Genomic DNA, 14,125 nt, shown 5'->3' on the forward strand with positions numbered 1-14,125 from the left:
CACGCAGGCCGGGGCTGCTGCCGTTGAAAACAAAACCATTAGCAGAGTTCTCCCAGCCCAGGCGCTCCTTAAGCACATTTTTTTTCTTTCTTTCTCTTAAGCTCCTAAATGCAACTTTAGCAATTATTGGTTTATGTAATTGCCTCACATTTAATGTTTACGGCAACGTTTTACAACTCATTTACATGTAGTTCGCTAAATGCTTTAGGGTTAATTGCTCTTTTGTCGTACATTAAGTAGCTTGTTAATTATTAGAGAGCTGGGAGGAAAAAACAAGCAGGAGGTCAGTTGGAGGATGGCTTGGACCAAGCAGAACGGCAAAAAGCACGAGGGGCCTTTTGGCAGAAGCTTTGACCTTCCTAAGGGTCAGCCCAGGACTGGAGAGCACAAACCCATCGGCTGGGGCTCTGTTCCACCCGCGCTTCGCTCTAACCAAAGAGGGGGCGCAGTAGCGCAATAATAATTCAATTAGCAAGGTGGCTCTGCTCTGAGCAGAGGTTTGGACCAGATGACCTCCGCGGGTCCCTTCCAACCTCCCCGTACTGGTCATGAGCTTTTAAACCACGCGGGATGGATGAAACAAGCAGTGGTTTCCCAAAGGTGCTCCACCACAAGAGCATTTCCTCAAACGCAAACCGCTTCCTGAGTACCAAGCTCCTTCGAGCCGCTCAGCGCTCTCTTGATTTCTTTTCAGTTGGTCCCACCGCATTGTAAATCGCAGACTCAGCTTAGCGCACGGCCACAAAACCAGTTAGCTGGCCGTGAACCCAGTCAGGTGAGCACCACGGCGAGGGCAGGCGCTGCTGTCGGGAAGGTAGGAAGGAGTCGTGGTGTGACAGGAGCTCCGCACAGGAGCTGTGCCCCCAGCACGAACGTGAAGTTCAAGTTCCAAACCGCCCCGCAGAATCGACCTCGAAAGTTCACAGCCCGGCAGCTGGGCACGGCTCAGCTAAGACTGAGACTCCAAGGACCTTGACCCGGTGCCAAGCATGCAGTTCGTGTGACAAGGGTCGCTTTGTCTCGCATCCCCCTCCACCTCCCAGCACATGGGAAACTTGAGAAATTCCCTCGCTGGGGAGAACGAGCTAAGCTGAGTCACTAGGAACTACGGGCTTTCAAGGTTAGCCAGAGCCAAGACATATTTCCAGGGCTTCTCAGCCCTGAAAACAACCTTCTACTTTTAATGACTTGCCTTTTATCTTTAATAAGGGATTAGGAGTTATTTTTCCAGCTAATACCTTAAAACCCAGCTAATCATAAAAGCGATCGGTAATACCCAGTAGATGTTAATGACTCATTTTCTCCTCGTCTCTCGTCGGCGTGCTGTCACTCACGCACATTAATTTGTCTGCAGTACGGCTGCAAATCGAAAATCAGCAACCGGCTTCGGGTCCTCTGGGGAGTCACAGGTTTAGACTTGGGGGATTAACAACCGATTGGATCTGCCACGTCAGTGAGGAAAACAACTTTACGGCCCAGACATGCTGAACTACCCCAAGCAGCCGCTTACCTGCGCCCGGCGCTGCCACCTCTCCGCACGCTACCTACAGAACCAGCGCATTGCCCCGAAAATTACTCTGCGGACTCCTAAGTACTCAAGAATCCGCTTTGCTGGAGGAGATCATGACAATTCCACAGCTCTTTCGGGTACCTGCTCCCTCAGCCACCAGCCAGGCTCTTCCGCTTGGTTCTGAGACGAGGCCAAGCGTCTGCCCCCAGCATCACATCCAAGCCGGGGGAGGTTCAGTTGGCTGCAGGGTCACAGATGGAGGAGGACACGGGCTAGATAAATCAGAATTTTTCCTCAAAGCATGTTTGGTTTTTATCCCCCAAAGAGACAGGAACTGGTGAGCAATAATCCTCAAGGGTGTCTTTTGTACGATGACTGCGTTTGAAAGCCGTCCTCCACTGGAGGCCCACACGCTTCGCAGAACTGAAGGAAAATACCTGACCTTGATGGGACGCAAAAGATTTCTTGCAAAACATTTACTCTTCCTCTTGCTATGCCAATCTGCTTGCTCTTCCTAAACGAAGGACACCAAACCCACACAACTCGGTAAAATGTCACAACGGATTGAATCGGAGGAGGATGTTTTCACAACAAGCGAAGCACTGACCTTATGTTTCTGAAGCCGTGGGCTTCCGAGAAGAGAGCGTCTTCTCTCCTGCGCCACACGCTGCCTTGGCTGCGTGGGCTCTTCTCTGCTGCTGTCCCAGCTCGTCCCACTCGGCTCCAGAGCGAAGCCAGCCCTACCTGCAGGAGCAACACACCTACAGCAACACCAAGCTGGAACTTAGCCAGAGCTCAGAGCTTCTGTGGCCCAACGCAGCAGACCCACACGAAGCTGCTCTTGAACGAGCCAGAAAAACTGATGTCACCTCCAGCCCGTGCCCAAGAACGCAGTTGGTAGGAAAATAGGAAATACCTTTCCCTTTTTTTCCTGCGACAAAAGTGCAGACGAAAAGCCGATGAATTTCTGTGCGCCCACAGTTTGACCCACAGGGAGGTCTTGGAAAACCTGGGACCACTCTGCCCGCCGGAGCAGAGCGCACGAGTCATGGTGAAGGTGAGCTGGGCTTCAGAGGAGCTGCGCGGGAAGACCTGCCGTGCCCATTTAAATGTTTAAATGTTGGGGGGTTGGTGAGAAATCACACACTTCTCGGGGCAGAACCTGCAGCAGGCTGATAACCCGCAGAGATAAGCACAGGACCGGGTACGCACGCTGCTCTACTTCTGGGCTATCTCCCAAGCTCACAAATCTTGTCTTGAGACACCGCTTGTCAAAGGAGTTGTTGCTCGCTCTCTGCTAAAACACCCTTATCTCCCTGGCCACAGGCAGGGCTTCGGATACGCCCAAAAGTGCTGTCGGCTCCTTGTTCCTCCCATGGACTAACCCAAGGGGGACCAGAAGCCCCTCACAGGATCCTCCAAATGTCCCCGCTTTATCCCGAGGACACACGCCAGCAGCACAGCAGATGGAGGACCCGCAGGATCCACATCTATGATGGAACGAAAGGCAGGAGCTACCAGCACCCCCTTGCCATGTCCGCATGAAAGATGACCCGGCAAACACCTTCTGCCTTTCCACGAGAAAAACGCCAGCAAAAAAGCACAGCTTTTGCTTGCTGCGAATTCCAGAAGGAGCTTTAATCGCATCTAAAACGCTGCACTTGCTAATAAATATTTCACGGGCAGGAAAAAACGCAGGTCGCTAAACTGCAACATCTGTTAACGCCAGCGAAAAGCAAGAATGTCCCAATTTCTGCACCTGCAGTTCCACCAGAAGAGGAAGTGAAGCTGCTGAGCAGGGTACGGGGCTCCCGCAGTCGCTCTGGAACTCACGACATGCGTGTAGTACCATGACTTCATCCTTCTGTCTCCAAAGCCCTTCCCTGCGATGACAGCAGCCACACTCCCTGCTGACAAGAGGAACGAACAGCTTCTTCCCCAAAGCAGGGCACCCTCCGCTCCTCTGCCCCGCTCCCTTCGCTGCCAAAGCCCTCCGCAAAATCGGCCGTAACCACTTTTTCCTGCAAACGCTCTTGATCCAGAAGGGCAAAGAACAACCCCTAGGTTTGTTAACACCTTTTCTCTCCGCTTGCAGGAAAGGAAGAGGAAGAAAACACATCCGCAGCTTCCCAAACGCTGCCGAGTTTCAGCTCAGAGCCTTCAGCTCCGGCTGTTGTGAAATCTGGGATGTGTGGAAAGCCGGCGCTTTCCACGGGTGGCAGCAGCGGGGCTTGGCTTCTTGCTGAGGAATTAGCGAGGATACACTCTGCTGGCATCTGGTTTGCTCTAGTCACTGTCTTCATCAGCTTCTCACTATTTACCCCCCAATAATTAAGAAGCGCTTTCACCCCGTAAGCACAAAACCCGCTTTTCTGTTCTGCAGGGACAGCTTTTGGATCACAAGCCACAGATGTTACCACCTTCACACGGAAAAACGAGCGTATGTTGAGCCTGGAAATGCTGGAGCAGCACGAACGCAGCCAGCTGAGGCAGCTCCAGCCGCAAGGCTCAGCGAGGTGGCGGTGACCAGCACCACCAGCTCCTGCCGGACATTGTCCGACCTCCCAGTGACAGGCAGGACGAGGCCTGGCTCAGCTGTGACTCAGGGAGAAGGTCAGCAACTGCATCGCTGCTGCCAGGGGGAACTGGGAGCTGCTCATCACCCTGATTTCGTCGGGCTCCAGAAAGATCCCAACTCCCAGGCCACGGGGGTTTCCCTTTTTTTACAGTCCCTTTTTCACAACGAGAGGGAGAGGCTGGGGAATCGCCCAGCACTCGACGCAGGGACAGCTTACCTGGCATTAGGACAAGGCACAAGAACAGGGCAAACGAGAAAGCTCCTGCAAGCCGTGCTGGGAGGAGAAAGCCCTTCGCAGTCCTCCTGCAGGGAGACCAGGGCGAGCTATACAGAGCATGCGGGCAGCTGCCAGCCAGGAGATGGCCCTGCTCATCCTCCAGCATCAGCTCACAGCCAGCTCCGCCGAGGTGGGGAGGCTCGCAGCCGCACTTCTGAAAACCCGCACAACTGCCGGGTCGTCCGGGGTGGGGGGTAGGAGCCAGCCAAACTCCGGTCCCATCTGTGCTCCCATTCTCCCACTGGCGATGAAGGAAGTTCTTCTTTGCTCCTAAAGCCCTTGTGGTCATTAGGAAGTGAGTGGAGGGAAAAGGTGAAAGGACAGCGAGAACCTCTACCAGAAATAGTCACCTGGCAAAGCCCCGCTGCTTGCGTCAGCCCAGCACGGCCGAGCAGCTGAAACCTAGCCCGCTCCTCTGCGTCCCCACATAGACCGAGCAGCTCCAGCACAGCAAACTATTTATATCGGCGATCTGCAGGGCGCTCCAGCAGACGCTTCGCTTTAAATACGGATTTCAACCTCCCTGAAAACAGCCGGGCTGAACACACGCTTCAGGTTAAACGTGTTCCGCAGTGCCGCCCCGGATCACAGGTCTGTTCCTGTGGCTGCTGGCACTGAAGCGCCTCCGATCGTTACGGCGAAGCACGACCAAACCCTGGGAGAGGATGACGCTGGGACGTCAGCACCGAAGGGACGACATCAGAAAGAGCTCAGGTGGGTTCGTCTGCAGCTAGAAGCTTCTTATTTATTGCCAAAGCATTCGAGGAACCCGCAAGACAGAGAACAACCCCCTTTTGAAGGTAAACAATTAATTAAGAAAAGATGTTTTACATATACACGAGCACCTGCGTAGGTAAAAGAATTGGAAATCTTCCCCTAACGAGCCCCGTTTCCCGTGGCGGGCACGAGGTGACTGTTCCTCATGGTGCTGCCGCTCTGCCACCAGGAACACGGCGCATTCTGCCGCCCGGCTTTAATGCAAAGCCTAGACTAATCCGCCCGGCTTCGCCAAAGGAGCGATTGTCGCCCTGGAATGAGCTGACAGCGTTTGGTGGGGAGCAGGCTCTTTCTGCAGGGCGAGCTCCCGTTCCCACGCTGAAACGCGTGCTGCAATGAAGTCACCGGACTTGGTTCTTTTTTTCTAGACTCATCCTTCTGAAGTTCCCCGTCCCATTTACATAGAAACAGGCTGCAACAAGAAAACCCTGATATACCAAGGAGGCAGAACAAGTCCCAGACAGATAAAGGAAACCCAAATACGAGCAAGTCCAAGAGAACGGGGTCAGACACGTTCTCTAGGAATGCCCGAAGCGCAAGCAAGAGCCGGTGCCCGGCTGAACAGCAGAGTCAGCGCTCTGCCTGCAAGCGAGAGCAGGACGCAGATTTCCTCTTCTCGGCAGGGTCTGGGGCCCGACAGGTTTGCAAGGTGCCCCAGAAAGCGTCAGAGTCACGGAGCAAAACCCTCCTGCGTCCACAAAACTCTTTCCTGGCCTCGAAGCTTCTGTCAGAACCCAGTCCCTGTCCCCAGCCAGCTCCCAGAACGTTGTGGAGCTCTCGTTTGCCATCTCCCAGGGGTAGTCCTTCCCCGGGGCAGCGACGAGCCAGTCTCACCACCACCCACAGACCACAGCAACCGCGAAGCGTTTGGCTCTGCAATACAACAGCTACTCATCCATTTTAGAAAGAAAAATAAAAGTGTCCCCAAACCCCACGAGGTTATCAGCGCTCGACAGCCAGGGACGCACCCGTCGCCGTGGTGCCGTAAACTTTTGGGATTATTGCCCGCGTCGTGGACACCAAGGCGATCTACTGGGCTTTCTGCTTCGTGTTGACCTTCCAGCGTCCTTCCACTGCTTTTAAACCAGGAAAATCGTCGGGTTTCGAGGAAGTGAAAGCGCAGCTTGAACAGCCGCAGCCTTCTGCTGCGAACCCCGGGTTCCCCCGGCACAAAGTCAAGCACAAAAGGACACACGCTTCGCCTAGCAAAAAAACCCCAAAAAACCCACGTAGCTTCACCACGGAGGAGATCAGAGCCTGGAATCCCAGCCTGATAAGCCTCATCGTTATGAAACTGCTCTTGGAGCACGAGCACACTGCTAGAGGTGGCCACAGATCGGGATGCTCAAAATACCTCTCCCTTCCCGCACAGCCCTGCGGCTCCAGGGTATTACGCAGCCGTAGCTCAGAGCTACAGCAAACAGCCCTCCGCAGCGGGGTGAACTCGGTTCCCATCGCTATATTTAAATACCAAGGTCCAGAGGTGGAAGCAAGACTTGAACACCAGCCCAGCGCTGCATTCGGGTTCAGACTAGTCCGTTCCTACGCTTCCTCGCCAAGAGCAGGAAAGGCTCTGCTGATCTGGGCACGCTCTCATTTCCATTTCACTGCTGAGGTCCGCGCTACCCCTCCAGAGAGGGCACGAACCAAAACGCACCCAGAAGGGACCCGCCTTTCTACGGGCACCAGTCCGGCCGTGCAAGTCCAAACACCCCCCTGAAGAACCGCTTCCAGTTCAGCCAACATCTGCTTCCCTCTTGGGTTTTCAGAGGGCCAAGCTCTTCCCTAGGCAGAGTTTTGACGTACCAACCGTCCCTGTTTCAACGTTCACTCAGCGGGTAAGGAATCAGCAAATAAAGCCGAAGACTGTCTCCTGCCTGAGCAGATGTTGGACCAGGACTGGAAGCTGAGCCGACCAGCCCGCAGCTCTCCCAGCTTTCCTCTCAGTTATACACAGGCTGATTTTAAGGACTCCACCACTTTCCTGGCGCTAACAGAGACGACGGGAAATCATTTGCAGGGATGAATGCACCAGGGCTGAGGCCTTTTCCACCCCACCTTGCTCCTTCTCCAGGTTTAGGACACTGAAATTTCAGTGTTGTTCCGTTCCCGTTCCCTCTGGTGGTGCGTCTTTGGCTTCCAGCCCTTCGGGTCACAGGTGGAAGGATTCATTTTCCCTTCTCAGAAAGCCAAAGAGATAAAGGAGGCAGAAGAGGTAAGAGAAAGGCAGTTCTTGCCTTCCGATAGGTTCTTGTGCCTTCGAGGCATGAATGCAGCATCTGCTCCACCGCAACAGCAGCTTCGAAGCACCATCACCATCCCCTGGCAGAAGGAGACACCTGGGAGCGGGTCCCTGGACACAACCCACGGCTGCGGAAGCCTCGGCCTGAGCAGAGTCTTTCCTCAAAAGCATCTGCCAGGCTATAATGAAGGCTGGTTTTCGTGAGTGATGGCAGAAATGTATTTGTTTAGGGTTGGCGCTTACGCAAGCGTGACCCACCCTGGAGCGATAGTCTGGAGGGAGGCAGAGAGCCCTCTGCTATCAGCAGGGTGTTCTCCACGTGATTGATTTCCTTTTCATCAACGCTCCCATTTTGTCATACCAAGCTCCTGGCATCCAAGTTAAATGGGTTGTTGGCCTTGAGATCCCTGGTTCGCCCTCCGCACATTGCGTAATCACCTCGTTCCCTACCAGCTTCCCTGAGCAATCGGAATTACCCGCCCTGTCTGGGTGCCAGCCCGCTCCGGAGGAGGAGGTGAATGGGGGTGCCAAGAGGAGAAGGGAAAGGGCCCAGAAACGACTGGTACGAGGGAGAAGGGAGCAGCACCGCGGCTCTGCAGACATCCCCGCACCGCTCACCACCGTCCTGCTAAAACCTCTACTGATCCTCCTCATTAGAGCAGCAGCATCTGCCGCCATCCCGGCAGCTGCCATCTGGGCACGCATTTCCCAAAGCCACAACCCCAACCGGAGGAGGTTAGTAGGTCACGGGCAGAATTCTCTGCACCTCCTGGGAGGAGAGGAGCTGCAGGAAGCCCCTGGCGAGACCCCCTTTCACCCAGCGCTACCCTCCGGTAGTTCCACCGGCTGTCCTCGGCTGCGAGCTACGTTCCGGTCCCTCCCGAAGCGGCTAACCTGCCTTTTTCCTCGTGCAGAAGCTGGAAGCCCCAGGCAGATCCACAGCGGCTCTGCTGATGGATAAGCAGATTTCAGAGCGTGGAAAGAAAAATTAAAAATAAAGGGCACCAGCTTCAAGAATAATTTGAGTAAGGATCAACGTTTTAAATCGTTGATCGTAGGAGCAATTCAATGAGATCCACCAGAGCCACCAGAAAACACAGAATAGGGCTCAGAGCAGGAAATCCAGATGACAGTTCTCTTTATTACAGTGGAGGATTTTGCGCAGAGCCTACACTGAGACTTCCTAAGAATGAAGCACTGGTTTCCAGTGGTCCCAGGGAACAAGCTCTCTCCAGCTCTCAGCGGCACTTCCCACGCTCCCTGCAGTGACCCAGAACCTGCCTCGTGCCTTCCTCCAGCTCAGCTTCAGTCATCGGAACCCTCGCCGTTCTGTCAGTGGAAACCAAGCGGGGTGGAGAAGCGGAACGTGCCTGATCCTGTTGCTCTCCAGCCGCCGCTCCTCTATCTGGGGTGACAACGGCTGAGCAGTGACAGCCAAGAACATCCAAGACACAACGTTCCGTCCAGTTAGGAGGGGCCGCGATGACGGCTGCTTTCCCTCTCTTGGAACTTGCCACCCAACAGCATCCCCGTGACAGACACCGAGGAGGTAACTCTGTGAAGCGATGAGGCCAGCTCGCCTCTCCACCAGCAAGAGCCAGGCTCGTCTGAACGAAGTCAAGCTTTCTGCTAAAACCTGAGTCAGGAAACCGCCGTGTGAAATGCCGGGGACGACACCTAAGGGAATGGTGAAATCGCTACCAGGCCTTTGAAGCGCTCCAAACCCTTGTTTACACAAACACGGAGAGAAACCCAGAGCTTCGGGATGGCTCGTTCCCACCCTGCCCCATGGATCTGCGCGGCGTTTAACCCAAAAAGGGCAGCTCTGCCGTGCCAACCGGCACCGGCACCATCCAGCCCTTCTCCGCTACAGAACAAATATCTCCGGCTGAAAATCAAAATGCTTCTACATGGTTTTTTTTCCCTTTTCCCCCCACACGGTAAGTTCCTTAGACTTTTCTGCCCCTTAGCAGTTTCACGTGAACGCAGAGAACAGAATTAGGCACAGAATTAAGGTGGCTTAGGTAATTATAGCGGCACATGCTATCAGTTTGAGACAGAAGATTAGCACGGAGAGCTTCCAGTTAAAGGAGTTCCTTCCACGGGGCAGGGGAAGACCCAGCCTCTTTCCTGCTTTGTCTGCCTACAACGTGAACAGTACCACGTCCAAGTGGCGCAGATACCCCACAAAAACCTCCCAGAGGCGCTTTTCTGGTACTTGGAAACTCAAGAAGTTTCAAGACGAAGCTGAAGAACCACTTTAAATCCACCGAGCAGACAGCTACGCACCCCGTGGCTTTAAACTCACCGTGAAGCTGAGATTGAATTATTTTCCTCTACATCTAGCACGACTAATCGTGTCACCTCTGGCTGAGGGAGGTTTCTAATAAAAACTGCCTAGTGGAGAAAAAAGCAGCAAAGACGCGCAGTTCATCGAACGCGCAGTTCATCAAGGCAGAAGTGAGCAGTAAATGAACACGCAGAGCAGTTTGAGACTGATTCATCCCTTCATCTCGCAGGTCGTCCCCTCTGTTCTGCCCAGACCACGGCTACCCAACACACAACGCCCAGTTCTTCGTGCTTCATCTCAAGCTCAGCAGCACTAATTCAATACTAACCAGGCGGGGTTTACCATTTTAACTCCCCTCTCGAGGGGAAGTTAAAGCTATAGAGGAACCTGAACTTTCACTTCACCAAAACCTACTTGTATCAGCTCTTCGAATTGTGGAGAAGCCTTAGAAGAGCGGGAGCAGCGGGGCAGCGTTGGGAAGGTTGGCTGGAACAACCCTACTTTTGTATCAGGGCCTCATATTCCAGTTACTCGCGTTGTTTCGGGGTCATGAATTTGGATGGCTTCGAGCTGACAACAGCCTACGTGGAACTGCCCAGCGGCTCTGCCATCCGTGTCGGCGTTACTCGTGTTTCGGTTTCTAACAGCTTTGCGAGGTTTTTTTAATGCTGAGAACGGTGGAAGCGGGTTTTTACAAACACCTGCAGAGGTTACGCTGTGCCTTTAGATGTGCTGTCCCTAGAAACAATCCTCGCCAAAGGCACGTTAGCATTTCTCTCCAGAAGACAACCAAAGGCAAGAGGCTCTCTAAATCCTACGCAACACACCCCCGAGTCCCTTCACTAAACCCTCCTGACCCAGCAAACCCCCCCGGCTGCACACGGTTAAAGGCAGCTAACGCAAACACCGCCGGAGATTACCGCTATCTGAGAGGCAACCCGCCCAGCCGGGAGCAGCGCTGCTGCCCCACCTCTCGCCACACCCACCCCAAACCTGGACTTTGCGAGGGAATAAAAACACCACCCCAAACCTGGCTCCCTTCCCGGCTGTCCCAAGCCAGGAATGAAAGCCTGGCAAAGATATGCCAGCTTTGCCCCCCGCCGACAGGAGATATGAAAAAGCAAAGGTAAAACCCAACCCTTCAGTCAAGAGGTGGAGCAAAGAAAGCAACTTTTTTTTCAGTTAGCTGTCTGAGAAGGGTCCTGCCCTCCTGCCAAGAAGGAAGCCTTTGCCTAGGGTGACAGCTCACATCTAGACCCGACCTGCCATCACCGGGTGCCTCCATCCCACCCAGGTGCTTCAGTGGGAGCTGGGAGTCTCCGCAGTTAGAACGGAGCCACCCAGACCATCTCCCACCGACGAGATGGGAGGACTGGCCAGGACGCAGCCAGTAGCAGCCCTGGGTAGTCCGATCTCCAGCCCAGGTCCCTCCCTGCATTAGGCAACCTCTCCTCGGCAGGGTGAGAGCAGACGGGAGGGCGGTGGCTCCGCACCATGGCACAGCTCACCTCCTCAGCTGCAGCCCTCTCCCGGGCTGCTGCCCCTGAGCACCCTCCCATGCCCTCTCCCAGCTTCTCACCCCCACGGCTGCCAGCCCCCAGCTAGGCAGAGGTGGCACAGCTCCCCGCCTCAGCTGCAGCCCTCTCCCGGGCTGCTGCCCCTGAGCCCCCTCCCATGCCCTCTCCCAGCTTCTCACCCCCACGGCTGCCAGCCCCCAGCTAGGCAGAGGGCACGTCTGCCATCCAAGCAGTCATCACCGCAGTCGCGCTACGGGTGACCTAAGCACTCCCTGACTACCCAAGTTGTTGCTCTGACTGTGGCGAGCCGAAGCTAAAAGCTTTTGGAAACAGCCACCCCATGGCTTGAGGAGCCAGGAAAGAAATTGGATTGCTGAAAACCCCAACCACGCTAATAGCAAGAGGGCTCTTGGCACACCCCTGACTGCGCTGCATCTGCTCTGCTAAGTAGGTCCATTTATTTCGGTCCCGTAGCTGTCTCTCGCTATTTATAGCTCCAAGCTTAATGAACTTGCAGGGGAGACACCAAGCCTGAGCCTTCCTAAATTGATGTTTAAATATCCTGGTTGAATTAATTCAATCTCGTTATGGACGGGCTGTTCCGCAGTTGGGACTGGCAACTTCCACTCCTCACTGGAAATGGAGTGGGAAGTTCTCCTCTCACTGCTGTGTACCTAAACACGGTGCCTACAGGCTGCCTGCTGCGACAGAGCCTCCCGAGAGGCCCGAGTTCATGGGGTCTGAGCCAGGGAGCGGAGCCAAGTTAGCTTCGAGGGCAACCAGACAATGGGAAGAAACCCCTTCCCAGGCCAGTCATCCCCTCCTGTAGTGAAGGACAAGGAAGAGGGAAACCCATTCAGACCACAGCCCGTACTGAGGAAGAAATGTCTTCCTGCCTTCCTCGTCCCTCCCTTGTCTCATCCCTTGCAAGAAACAGCCTCAAAATGCCTCAAAAATACCTGTGGGCCACCTTTGTGGATGGTGCAGAATAACCACTGGTGTGTCCTCCTTACTGGTCCCAGCTGGAGACCCGCGCCCGGCTGGCTGCAGGAGGTGCTCTCAGCAGCCAGGCACGGGTACGGTTCTTTGGCAGGAGGGTGGGCTCCAGGCAGCGCCGGTGTCAGCAGTCCTGCCTGAGAACCGGCCTGCGAACGCCAATTTTCTCTCCCAGCGCAGAGACAGCCCCTGCGGGCCTGGAATATACTGAAAGGGCTCTGCAGAGGGAACATCGCCTCCGAGCCTCCTCCTCGGAGCATCGGAGCAGATCCCTGTCTGCGTTGCTGAAGGAGGCATCTTTCCCAAGCGATAATTTACTGCGGATAAAACGTATCTGTACACGTTCCGTTTCCCCAGCTCCCTCCAGACGGGAGAGCTGACGGCTGTTTATCAGCTGCCAGAGTCTGGCTTGTTTGAACCAGACACACGTTAGAAGAGGAAGGATTGAAATTCCCGGTCTGCACCGACTCCCAGCCATTGGAAGCACAGCTAGGCTGGTTCTGAACTGGAACACCACATTTACAGCGAGGGGTTCTGGACCCGCTTTCCCTCTTGCCTGTAACCACGGAGATGCATCACCAGGTTTGTGTGTTGTGGGACAAGCAGCTTGAGCTGGTGAGGCAAAGCCAGAAGCTTCCTACGCTTCTAGAAGCTGTTTTAACACCGACGTGGTTAAGGATTTTGCAAATCAAGCTTTACGTCCTTGTGTCTGAAGATGAAATCAGCTCCCAGTTATATACGAGCTGAAGTGAGAGCGAGACCTGTCCAAGTCGGCAGTCGCAAAAACGGACAAAGAGAAGGTGTCGTATCAACCTGGACTTCATGAACTGGGTGGCACTCTGCCTTTCCTCAAGGTGTTTGGGGTTTCTTCATGTAAAATTGGCTTTTTCTTGTTCTAATACACAAAACGGAATGTGAATCCAAAATCTTCCAGTTCTCAGGAGAAGATGAGAACGTCCTCCCGTTCAGCACCTCATTCTCCCCAATACCACCACAGGCAGCACTTGAGGGTTATTATCCCACTAAACCTGTGCCCCCATCACCTCCTGCGCAGCCTTTCTGAAGGCAGTGTCCCATAATATTCCCAGCCCAGCATCTATGGAGCCTCAACCCCTGTCGGACGCTGACCCCATTTTCGACCAGGGAGCAGAGGGTCCGGTTGGAGCCAGCCGTCATGCAAAGCTCCGTTATGCAAAGGTCATTAACGCAGCGGTCCTTAATCCAGGGCACGGCAACACCCTCGCTCTGCTATTCCTGGGTCCCCTCAGGCGAAAGCTGCAGGCTCAGGATTTCCTCTTGGAGACTGAAATTGAGCCACGCACCCCTTGCGCATCTACTAGTAACAGATGGAGACCAAAAAAACAGGGTTGTGATGGAGAGTTCTTGCCACGATTGCCAAAAATGAGGGCAAAACGAGGGCAAGAAAAGCTGGGGACACGAGGCAACATGCAATTCCAGGTTTGGCAATGCAAGCCAGTAATCTGAACTAGTCCTATCCTTTACCGCGCTCTAACCGAACCGTGCCAGCTCGTAAAAAGATCTGGCCACCAGCGCAAAGCGGCAAGTCCCTGCAAGAACCTGGTGAAGCATCGGGATGCGTGAGACAGCAAATAAAGAAAAAGTGAGAAACTGCAGGGAACAGCAAGCGGTATTCGAGTGATCCCGCTCCAAAACCACCCAGCGCAAAGCGCCGAGGGTGGAGAGGACGAAGGGCGAGGTCTCGGACAGAGCGAGACGCAGAGGCTGCCCGTTTTCGCAGGCAGATCGGGTGTCTGCTGGGCGGCTGCGTTTCCGCGCTCTCTTTCCACGGCGTGTCAAATTGCGTTTGAGAGCCGGGCCCGCTCCCGGGGAGCGAGCTGATACAGAGGGATGAAATGTCTGCTGCGGCCTCTGCCTCGCCACAGCCGCGGCAGCCACCTGACACCACCCGATTCAGAC

The 14,125-nt window shown here is 54.6% G+C and overlaps 1 protein-coding gene across 1 annotated transcript in view; it reads right to left on the reverse strand.

The window, feature by feature from the left end:
* SLC4A4 (solute carrier family 4 (sodium bicarbonate cotransporter), member 4) overlaps positions 1–14,125 on the reverse strand; it is a gene marked incomplete at its 5' end in the record, with an annotated part of 65,928 nt that overhangs the window by 51,405 nt on the left and 398 nt on the right. The gene's annotated exons all lie outside the window — the stretch shown is intronic.

Source organism: Buceros rhinoceros, unplaced genomic scaffold, assembly GCF_000710305.1.
Source record: "Buceros rhinoceros silvestris isolate BGI_N320 unplaced genomic scaffold, ASM71030v1 scaffold13210, whole genome shotgun sequence".
Classification (NCBI taxonomy): Eukaryota; Metazoa; Chordata; class Aves; order Bucerotiformes; family Bucerotidae; genus Buceros; species Buceros rhinoceros.